Raw genomic sequence first — 12,326 nt, 5'->3', positions numbered from 1 at the left:
ATCCCTTGAGCACTAGAAACACATATGCAAGTTTGCAAAATGATCATTGTAGCATTAAAAAACAAACACAGGATTCAAATGCAATCTTTATAGATGTAAGAATGTGTTTTTTTCCCAAACAAAAAGGTCTAGGCTGCAATCCTATAAACATTTACCACTGAGCTCAAAAATACTGGATTTTGAGTAGGCATGCATACAATTTCTCTGTTAATTGACTGGTATGAAATTCAAATTGAATGGGTTTATTTTATCATTCACTTTGAACCCAGTGCAATGAAACCGTAAAAGTATTGAAATCAATTACATTCTTAAATTTATTTCTTCTGAAGTTGAATGTGTTATTTCTGTGACATATGATGGCATTCATTTTTATCTGAACAATGACCTTTTGAGAGAATGCTCATTTCTTCCTTTGCAGCAGGAACCAAATTTTCATTTGCAGATGACATGAATGGAAGGGTCTCAGTTGTTTCCGCCAATTACATTTGGAGCTATGCAGTATTTCATTAGGTCAGGCATACTCCAGGAGTTTTCTTTGTGCGCGGTATTAAAGATGAACACGTCAGACGTTTTCATCCTTCTTTTCATGATCCATCCACCCTCACAAATGTTCTAAGACCTAAAATCTCACATTAAGATTGACCCCTGTACAGATGCTAACTAGAAAGCCAGTGAGCAAATAGTCAGTGGCATCTACTGCTGTTCTTCTCACAGCCACTGTTGCCTGGGGCAGTGAGAGGCAGATGCACAAGCAGGTTGCAGTGCTGAAGAGGAAGTGCAGGGGATCCAGGGGATCCTATCAGCGGGCCCCTATTGGGGTGTGGGCCCTGGGCAGATGCCCAGCCATGCCTACCCTTGACACTGGCCCTGATGGAAGCCTTCTGTTGGAAGAGGGAGTCAGTTGGATTCCACCCTCCATTTTTTTTCTTTAACTGAGGAACAGCTGCCATGCTCATTTGTTGTTTTGCAAATTTGTGAGCCATCACCATATCTGCAAATATAGATAAAGGACACAGTCATGACCGAGAGGCATGTGCAGCCATGTATCTATGTGTAGCATCTTTTACCGATTCTTTTTCATAGCAACCCATCCCCTATGCTGCAGTACAAGATACATGTTGTAGGGCACAATCCTATAGGGATAGATGGCTGCCTCTGAACTTGGAGGCAACTGACTATCCAATGCAGGACGGGTAGAGCACAGAGGGGATCTTCTCCATGCTCTGGCACCCCTGCATTTGTGGCTAGATGGCCGATTTCGGCTGTCTAGCCAGGGCACCTTGGATCGGGGGTGAGGGAGTCCAGACAGTGCATAGCAAACATTGTAACAGCGCTTCTGCCATCCCTCCCCTTCCTGCCCCCAGGAACACACCTTTTCCTCTGCTCCACACTGCTCTTATGAACATGAAGCCGGGGACAAACCACACTGCCTACAAGATGGCAGGGGAGGAGAGTTGGGTTTCTGGGAATCAACCTTGGAGTGCTGGCTTCAAACTGTCTAGTGGCCATAGGATTGCACCCTAAATGACTTCAAAAATTGTCTCCCATGGTAGTGTAGGGTGCTTGCAGGCACACAAATGAAACCACATTAGCTCTTCCAACAAAAGCTACTGTCATTCAAAAATGGCTAGCAAATTCAAACAAATGTCCATTGTTCATTCAGAGGTCAGAAAAAAGAAGTTGTGGTACAAAATAATGCAAAGCCAGGAAAATGCAAAGAATCATCTAATAGACTGTTGTTGTTGTTTTTATTTCAGTTTTAACCAACACAGATAGATGGAAATTATCTAGTGGGAAGTTATGAGGATGACAGAAGATGTGGAGGACAAATAAAAAGAGAGGTGAAGATACTCAAAGAAAACATTAAAAAAAATGTTTTAACTCTTTTAACCATTGTTTTATTCTTTTATCATGTTGTTCACCGCTCCGAAATTTTCTGATGAGGAGCAGTATATAAATACTGTAAATAAATTAAATAAATAAATAAATAAAGATACTGCCTATTTACAGCATAGTTTAGCAAAAATTAAGAAGCTTATTATAAGCCATTGCCAAATATTTAATGATATGCCAGATAGATTAGGGTAAACAACAACAACAACAACAACAACAACAACTGGAGAAACAAGGGTTTTGAATTACATGGTAGGAGATTTAAATTAAACATGAGGCAAAACCTTCTGACTACTAGAACAGAAAGTTTTTTAAAAGTGCCTACAGGGGTTATATAAAATGTTAGGGATTAGTGCTTCAAGTATATCATATTTTACCTTAGAAGAGAAGATAGGACTGGTTGGTTCCCTTTGAGCTCTATGACTATATGAAATCTAGTATTAGCAGAAAATCATATCACCTTAACTCTAGCAGGGGACAAGACCCCCTTGCAAGTGAAAGATAAATACTTGATATATATAGTCAGATTAATTTTTCTGTCATACTCTGTTGAAGGACAAGGTTAAAAGTGATGGGCTCATAGTTGAAAAACCATGGTTTTCTATATAATTTCTATATATTTTTATCCTAGGATTATTTTTGTTGCATCTCTGATCTACAAGGTCATTGATTTTCTTCCCGTAAACAACATACTACTGTAAACAGGACATATTCTAACTGCTGTATTACACTGAGTTTACATAATGCAGATCAAATGAACATGCGGTCATGTTTCTGTCTCTGCTTGTGTTAAAGTAACACTGCTTTGGAGAGGTACTGGCCTGGATGTAGTAGGGAGGGAAGGACTTTATTTTTCTTTTGCACATGATTGTTTTCAGTTTTTTAGGTATGAAATGCCTTATCGCCAAATGCAAAGAATATCATAAACAAAAACTCAACACAGGTTGCAATACAAATCAAGCTACCTTGCTTAAAACCTGGCAGAAAGAAAGATGCCACAGAAAACATCTTCTACCAGAGGATTCAGAACATCTCTGGTGTTTTTGAAAATAAATATTTATTTGTTATTGGTCTCTGGTGTTTTTGAAAATAACAAATATTTAGGCACAAATTTGTTTGGAATCATGACAAGATGAAAAGGGCATACATATTGGCAGTGTTAAAATTAAGGAACTGTATACTTTTTCACTACCTTCTAGCTATATGATAAGAAACAATACTGTCCCATCTGGTCAATATAACATTTCCTTATCATATTGAACACATACAGCTTATTTTCTCCTTCTATACTTACAGGAATTCATCCCCCCCCCCCACGCACACATAGCCATTCTTGCTTGTTTTTCTGTCTTAGGGCGCAATCCTATGGGGATAGACGGCCGCCTTCAAACCCGGAGGCGACTGCCTATCCAATGCAGGGCAGGAGAAGCACAGAGGGGATCATCTCCTCCATGCTTCTCCTGCCCTGCATTTGTGGCCGATTTCAGCTGTCTAGCTGCGGGAAGTCAGAGTGGGGGTGGCAATGGCCGGATGCCACATAGGATGTGTTGTACCAGCATTTCCTCCTTCCCCGCCCTGGAACGTACCTTTTTAGCCGCTCCATGCTCATCTTCGGAGCACAGAGTACAGGGCTGTTCTGCGCTGCCTGTGAGGCAGCGCAGAAGGGGGGGGGGACGGTAGGTTCCCGAAAAACCACATATCCTATGGCTATCTAGATGCTGACTAGCAGCCATAGGATTTCTCCCCCTGTGATTTTTTTTTTTTTAATGATACACCTCTGTTGTTCAAACTAATGATGAAAATGCCAAATGCTAATGAAATATATATGGAATTTGAAGTGGGTATCTATCTGAATAACAAAATGTTCTTCTTGTTCTTAATTTTATATACCCAAAGGATATAAAATGCTAATTTGCATCCTGCTTTTCTATGGTAAAACTATGTTCAAAGCATTACAGCAACATCGGAAAAAAATGCATAACCCAGTTAACTCTCTGGGCTCCTTCACATTGAGCTTTTATCCTGCTATTGAGATTGGTCACTCATGGAAGTTTCTTGGTCCTTTTCATGACATCCCCCTCCTCCAGGGCACATCTAGAGGTATCTCGTGGTTATTCCTCCTCAAAAAGATCCTTAAATAATGAACTATTTATTTTAAGTTGGATTGTTAAGCTATTAAAACAGCCACGAGGTAGTGCTGTTTCATTGCGCTCTATGGAACCTTGAAAATTAAAAGCTTCCTCTCTCAGAAATCACATGGTCACTGTCTGGGAGCCCCCTGTAAATGCGGAAAGGCTCCACAACGGGAGGACTGCGGGTTTTTACTTTAATGTAAAGGCAGCCTCTGTATCTTATTGCGGTTACTAATCACAGTGACTGAGTGTGCAGTTTCAACAAACACTTGAATTTGTTGTGGGTGCATGAGGTCCCGTAAGAGCATGTGAAGAAGTTCCATGCAGATTAGGGATGGTTGAGAATTTAATTTCAGTTCAGTTTTGATAAGAATTTACCAAAATTTGCCAAGTTCTCCATATTCAAGAGAAAAATAACTTGATATTTTTTAAAATATCAAATGTGGGAGCAACTGAAACCGATAGATTTCTCTATACATACCCAGGCCTTTGAGTGCTTTGCTCTTAAAAATCTGGATCTGAATCCCTGACAGGCTCATCTTTAACATCTACATGGCAGGCAAGTACATCGTGGGCCTCTCCATGCTGGGAATGGCTGTACTTATTGAATTTGGCTGGTGCAGATCAGTGAGAATTTCATTTCAGTTTGGTTTTTATTAGGGATGTACGAAAATCACTTACCTGTTCACGGATTATGCTGATGGTGGGGGGGAGGCATTCCGTCCCTCCCCCTGGAATCCTGGACAGGGGGGAGGCGCTCCGTTCCTCCCCCCCCCGAATCCTCCGCATTCCACCACAGATTTCAGGGGGCCGAATGCACTGGCATTCGGCCTCCCCGAGATCCGAGGCGGAATTCTCTGCCATCCATAGTTTTTATAAGACTTTACCAACACTTGCAAAGCTCATATTCAGGAGATAAAGAACTCACGGTTGTTTAAAAAAAAATGGATGTGGGAGAAAGCAAAACTGACAGTTTCACCCATCTATAATGCAGATGTCCTTGATGTGTGGAATTGTATATTTCTGGAGAGAACCCCAATCACAATTTTATTTAATGGAGCATATTCCATATGGGCTGGTTTTCTAGTGTCAGGTCAGGCAAGTGTGGAGTAGAGATGATTCTGAGATTCTCCTCATTTGAAAATTTCTCTCCAGGTTTTTCAGTTGCTAAATCCAAAGCAATAGGAATTAGGCATGGCGGAGAATTCCACCATGGATCTTGGTGAGGCCAAATGCCAGCAGATTTGGCCCCCCAAAATCCATGGCAGAACGAAGCCCCCTGCCCCCCACCCCACAAAATGGGCCCGGAACGGAACCTACCTTTGCCGGCCGTTCCAGTGCTCCTCAAATGGTGGCCGCGTCTGCAGCCACCATTCGCGTCTTTTGAATGGTCGTGATAGGCTATGTAAATACTTCCATGGCCTATCACAGCTAATGCAGGGATGCCATTTGCGGAGGCTGTGATAGGCTACATAAATATTTACGTAGCCTATCATGGCAAAAAAAGGGAACGCAAATGGCGGCGGCTATGGCGGCCGCCATTTGCATTCCCTTTTTCACCACGATAGGCTATGTAAACATTTATGTAGCCTATCACAGCTAAAGCGAGAATGCAAATGGCAAAGGGGATGCCATTTGCATCCCTGCTTTAGCCATGATAGGCTACGTAAATATTTACGTAACCTATCACGGGCCGGAGTAAGGGACACAAATGGTGTCCCCTACACAGGACGCCATTTGCGTCCACAGCAGCCCAGCAGTGGCTGGAGGCCCTGCTGCGGGTTGGCCCGGCCGGCGGCTCCATGGCCTGGCCGCAGAGTGGAGCCAGCTGGGCAGGATTCTGGGGGGGGGGGAGGAATGGATCGCCTCCCCCCTGTCGAGGATTCCGGGCGGAGGAACGGATCGCCTCCCCCCACCTGCAGAACCTGGCAGATCCAGGTAAGCGTGGTTTTGTATACCCCTAATAGAAATATTCCATTATTCTACCTTTTATTTCTGAATTTTGTATACGGCATTGAACACGCACCATTTGACACAGCTTCCAGTTCACTCATGCCTTTTCCGCCCCTCTGCATTACTGACATGCATGTGTGCATTGATAAAATCCTGGGATGAGGACAACCTTGATGTGACTGTATATGTGGTTTCATCGATGGTATTTTTGTATGGTAGTTTTACAGGTGCATTTATGTACATCAGTAAAACAGCATCTACTATTGAGTTGTTGGGACATTATGCTCCATCATCCTTGATGGAACTCTAGTGGGGAAGCCATAGAAAAAAATACATGCCCTCTGCCCTGGCATAGCATGGCATAGGACTGGCTGCCACATAAATTGTGTGTGCTATTCTGCAGACATCTTAAGAGTAACAAGGAAAGATGTTTTCCTTAACAAATAATCACAAGAAACTGGAAATTCAGCTGGAACAGTCACAGCTTTTATTAAAGATCAGATGCATGTAGAGTGAGTACTGACCACATCACACAGAAACATGGAATTCCCAGTCCTTTGTTCTTGCAGGGTCTGTATGGTTCTGTAAGATGCATGGCAATAGAATAGGTGCAGGTTTTTTTTCTGATCCATATGCTGGGTACTGCTGCACTCCATCAGTTAAATCGATCTGTCATGCACTTTTGAAAGGAAAGGGAACCCAGGGAGGTAAAAGGTGGAAAACAGAAGAGCTGGTTTCCCATTGGCCATTGCCACATGTAATATGTATGGCAATGGGGGTGGAGGGATATCCTTGCTTTTGCAATTCCTGAATGGCTTCCTGGTTGCCTGCTGAGAGACAAGAGAGAAATGGAGATAGTAATGAATAACTGGTAGCAAATGCAACAACATGTCTTATGACTCAGTACTCCTTTGGGGCGCCAACTATGCACTTGAAAAGTAATGCTGCAACCCAGGTTCTCTTCCATTCTGTATGCTCTTCCAGTCCCACTCCCCAGTCTTTCATTGGTATCCCCCCAGATGTCAATAAGCTAGGTTAACATGAAGAAGATGCTCAGTCATCCAGTGTAGGGAGTTGCATTAAGATGTCTTTACTTACTACTTGCTCTACTCCTTGTGCTCTGGTTCTGACTCTGAGCCTGCAAGGAAAAATACACCACATGATTTTGCCAGTGGTAGCAAAGAGTTAAGGATTATGTTTGGTATTCACCAACAAAGTGGCTGTGCTACCCATAGCCTTAACTAGTGCATGGTGGGAGCTTGTCTAGGTGCATGAATGTGTGTGTGCATGTGTATGAGTGTGTGTGTGTCCTACAGTCCTTTCCCCCCCACAGTGGTTGTTTTCCCTTTGTCCATTTTGTGGGAGATAGTGCTATGGCTTCTTGAGTGAGTGAGGGTTGAAATCATATTGTTCACATATTGGGGTGGGGGGAGGGGCAGAGAGAGGAAGATACATTCTGTGTCCATGGATGTTTTAGTACTTTGGATGTCTTGTGGTGCTTGGGGGAAGAATGGAGAATGTTTAGGACTCATACTCTGAGACTTAAGCCTCCCCTCCCTGGTAAGCCCCTCCTTTGCTTACCTGTATAGACTGCCTTTTCTTTGCAGCATCAGTTGCCTTAGTTGAGTTGATGTTTCTGATGGGTGTTTGTCCTACAGTAGAATACCTGTAAAGGCACTTAAAAAATGTTATTCACCCATTCTTCCTTCTTTGTTGCTGGGCCTGGCATTCATTCATTCATTCATTCATTCATTCATTCGCCAGATGTTCCATTTGTTCTCTTTGAGCAACCTTCCCATCCACAGAATTTTAACTTGTATGCCCATCATTTTCTAGATATGAGGGCAGGGTGATGAAGATCTGCATTCCACTTCTTGATATAAGACCTTGTTGGGTATTATATTTCTGGTACTGTACTGTGATTCCAGCTGAGTTAGACAGAATCTTACCCTTGAATATGGCTGGACATTGAAAGAGAAAGTGGAAGCAGTCATGTTCACCTCTTTATTGGCTCCACCAAAGTTACACAATTATTGGGTGTGGAACTGACTGCTGAGTGAGCATAGGCTACCAGCTAAGCTCTGCATGGCCCTAACACTGCCCATTTTGTGCCTTGCACTGGCAGTGTCCTACTGGCATAATAGCTACTCTATCATTTTCGTAAATCTACCAGTGTAAAATTGTGTTCCACTAGCACAGTGAAACCTAATCATTTCCCAGGAAGAACAACTCAATGATAGGACTGCACATTTCAGTAAATAAATAACACAATTTTGTCTCCTTACCCATTAAATGCTAAGAAGATGGTTCCTAAACCAGTTACTCCCGTCGTGGTCTCACTCATTGACATAAACAGAACAAAGTACATCATTTCAACCAGTTTGTGGATTATACTACTCAGTGATATTTCTTGATCTAATGGGGGGGGGGGAGGTTGCAAATAATTTGTCAATTATTTTATTGAAATTCCTAGAGAGCCACAGAACTGACTCATTCAGTTTAGTCCGTTCAATACAAAAATGCCGTAGTGGGATTAGCATATTGCAAAACTCACCACAGCTATCATTTGCCTGGGACATGTGATTCAACTGCTCCTTCATTTTTAGTTATTTAACTGCAGGGAACTACCTGAAACGTAGCACTGGGCCTAAGAAGCTTGCATCATAACTTGCAAGCTATCATGAATGTTACCTTGTGCTTTCAAAACATCATAAAGACATGCAAGGAGATGACAATCATCAGCAGTAACAAATTGCTGAGTACTTATGAGTGTAAACAATTAAGCAAGTCCAAAAACCTTTGAAACTGACCTGACAAAACAAAAGCAAACAAATATAAAATATTACACAATAATCAAAACTATGAAATGATAAATTGTATGGGAACCCAAAATGACATGGTCAATATGGCAGGGAGGGACTCTGAATAGGACCCAATGAATGAATGAATGAATAAATAAAGGATACAACATATTTATAATTTAATGCTGGATTGAAATGCCTCCCCTAATGTTGTGGAATTATTCCTCGACTGCAAAAGTGGGCAGAATTTCTGTAAATTTCAGTGATGGTGATGGCGGCTGATCGCCACCATTTTGTTTTCCCCTGAATACCCCTTGAAATGATGTTACACTATTCATGGCAGCCACCAAAGAAGGCTGCCATCTGTTTTCTCTAGAATACTGCTTTTAAGATTACTACATGATTTACTACTGAGTGGGATTCTGGGGAGCACAAAATTGCAGCCTCCAGTGGTAGGAATTGTGGTGAGTTTTGCCCCCCACTTTGAAATTTGCTCCACTTTGAGGGAAGGCAGTTTTTCTCCCTTTCACCCCTGAGTGCTTCCCTTCCCCCTCCGCCCCAAAAAACTTATTGATTTTTTATTATTGTCATCATCATCATCATCTATGAATCCAAAGTGTGGATTCTGCAGCGGATTGGCTTTTTCTGAGTTGTGTGGATTCGTGGTCTTGTGGAATGGTTAAAAAAGAAAAAAAAAGCTTTGGGGGATGCGCTAATGTGCATCAGTGCAAGTGTGAATTAGTGCAAGTGCACTTTTGCAAATGAAAGAAATTCTCATACAAAAGATCCAATTCTATCAATATGTGGATGACAAAATGAAAGATGCCTGACAATCCGCAAAACACAGATAGAACAGATTTAACAAACTCTCTACATCCCTAGGGACCAGTCACAGTGTACAATATAATAATAATTTTTGTTTGTTGTTTATTCGGTCAGTCGCTTCTGACTCTTCGTGACTTCATGGACCAGCCCATGACAGAGCTTCCTGTCAGCCGTCGCCACCCCCAGCTCCCCCAAGGTTGAGCCCGTCATCTCAATACAATAATTAAAAATACTATTTAAAAATAATACAATTAAAAACAGCAGTCAATAAGTATTAGTTCAAAACCTGCACAGAAATTACATACTATATGGTTTTGAGATAACCATATTTTAAATTTCTGTCAAAAAGATAGTAGTGAGGGAGCCAGCCGCATCTTCTCAACTGAGATGGTATTCTAGAACTCCAACATCACCCCTTAGAAGCCCCAGCTCCCACCCACTCCATGAAGGCGTGATGACCAAGGCCTCAAAGGCAGTTCTCAAAACTCAAGCAAATCTATCTGAAAGCAGATAGTCTTTAAGGTAACCAGACCCAGATATGAAATTGCCTATGCTGTGAGGGCAAAGAGCAGTACTTTAAACTGAGCCTCAAAATAAGCAGATAGCAATGCACATATAACAAAGTAGGAGTTATATCTTCTGCCTATAGGATACCAGACAAATTCTGGCCACTGCATTTTGGACTGACTGATAATTTCCAGGCTCTTTTTAAAGACAGTTCAGTGTACAGAACATTACCATAATCCAGTCTGGAGGTAAGAGAAGCTACAACTGGAAAACCAGCTGAAGCTGAAAAAAGGCAGTCTCGTGGCAACCAACATCACCCAAGCTTCACGGAAAAATGTTGAATCCAGGAGCATCCCCAAGCTGCATCCCTGCTCCTTCATGAAGAGTGAAATTAGCTTTGTGTTTGTTTGTTTGTTTGTTTGTTAACAACTAGGTTATTAACTGGGCAATCCAAGGCTTGGAAAACAAGCCTACCCTCCCCAGTCTTTCTTGATCCTTCAAATACCCTCCTGCTGTGAAGGGCGGGGAGGGACCCAGACAAACTGCTGTTTTGGGCCAAATGGCCACACCCTGCATGGGATCCTCTTACCCTGGATGGACTTATGCCCCCCTCTCAGATTCCTGAGGGCCCTTCCCTCTCTCATAATATTAGAACCTGAGGTCATCCCATGAAGCTGATTGGTGGTAGATTCAGGACAAATAAAGGGAAGTCCTTCTTCACACAGTGCGCAGTTAAACTAGGGGATTCACTACCACAAGATGTAGTAATGGCCACCAATTTGTATGACTTTAAAGGGGGATTAGACAAATTCATGGAGGAGAAGGTTATCAATGGCTACTAGTCATGATGGCTATATATTACGTCCAGTGTTGGATGAAGTATGCCTCTGAAATGAATACCAGTTGCTGGGGAACATGACCGGGATATTGCTATTGCACTCATACACTTATTGTGGGCTTCCCACAGGCAGTTGGTTAGCCATTGTGTGAACAGAATGCTAGATTAGACAGACCTTTGGTCTGATCCAGCATGGCTTTTCTTATGTTCTTAAGCAGTTCTCTAGCAAAGCTACAAGGAATTTTTTGTTTGCTGGGGGGCTGCTTTGAAGAACTGCTCCCAGGGAAAATGGCAGAAACCACACATTGCTGGGCTCCTTGCAACAGCATCTAGTATCTGTACTAAGGCACTCTGGGAAAATATCAGGTCTCAGGTCCTAGCACTTGAGATTCTGCCAATGCAGCCTTCAAGGATCCAGGAAGAGAAGGAGAGGTACTCCACCAAAATCTTATTAAAACCACTACCAGGTAAATGGGAAAAGATGTGGGATCTGGGATGGTGAGGCAGGATAAATATAAGGTCTCTTGGGGTAGGGGGTCCAGGTGGAAGAAGCTCATAGGATTCATTGGTGGTGTATGGACTCTATGTCCAAGAAAATGTCATTGGGAATACGACAGGAGTTAAATTTTTGAGTTGTGCTTTTAAAAGTGCTATTTTCTGTTTGGGGGTGAGAAAAGAGCTGGGTTTACTAAATTCCATTCCAAATGAAGACATGGAGAGCTCATCCATCACTAGCGGCTACGCACCCTCTGAGCCTATCAAATCACTAGACAGACTAGGGTAGAGCTGGGGGGGGGGGTAGTCCCAGATCATTCATTTTGCATTCAGCAATGTAGGGAGCCCTAGGTGAGAAACATATCCAGCAAATTTTGTTTCCTTGAAATCAGCAAGAGAACTGGCTTTGCCTTTTGTTTTTGTTTTTACTACAAAGCACATAGAAGAGAAAGCATAGGGCACTTTCCCATTAATTTGATGGCTCGCAATTACATGCTATATTTTTTTTGGGGGGGGCATTACAATAACCTTCAGGTATATTACAATAGTAGTATATATATATATATATATATATATATATATATAAAGGTAAAGGTGTCCCCAACCAGTCGTGTCCGACTCTAGGGTGCGGTGCTCATCCCCGTTTCTAAGCCGAAGAGCCAGCGCTGTCCGAAGACGCTTCCGTGGTCATGTGGCCGGCATGACTGAACACCAAGGTGCACGGAACACTGTTACCTTTCTCGCCGAGGCAGTACCTATTTATCTACTTGCAATTTCTTGCTTTCGAACTGCTAGGTTGGCAGGAGCTGGGACTGAAGATGGGAGCTCACTCCGTCACGCGGCACTCGGGTCTCGAACTGCTGTCCTGCCGACCTTCCGGTC

At 42.6% G+C, this 12,326-nt stretch overlaps 1 protein-coding gene across 9 annotated transcripts in view; it reads right to left on the bottom strand.

The window, feature by feature from the left end:
• LRRC4C (leucine rich repeat containing 4C) overlaps nt 1-12,326 on the bottom strand; it is a 217,116-nt gene that overhangs the window by 183,587 nt on the left and 21,203 nt on the right. The window contains exons 2-4 of one of the 9 annotated variants that reach the window (XR_014786741.1): nt 7,560-7,644; nt 7,077-7,116; nt 6,445-6,808 (exon numbers count right to left, since the gene is read on the bottom strand). The exons of the other annotated variants lie outside the window; for them this stretch is intronic. The gene's annotated coding sequence lies outside the window, so the exon portion shown is untranslated. Of the gene's footprint in view, nt 1-6,444; nt 6,809-7,076; nt 7,117-7,559; nt 7,645-12,326 lie in introns of those variants that run through there. 9 annotated transcript variants of the gene reach the window in all.

Source organism: Heloderma suspectum, chromosome 1 (assembly GCF_057233095.1).
Source record: "Heloderma suspectum isolate Gila_16-S chromosome 1, 16-S_ref, whole genome shotgun sequence".
NCBI lineage: Eukaryota > Metazoa > Chordata > Lepidosauria > Squamata > Helodermatidae > Heloderma > Heloderma suspectum.
The sequence above is the reverse complement of the archived record's forward strand: the minus strand, read 5'-3'. Positions and strand labels throughout refer to the sequence as shown.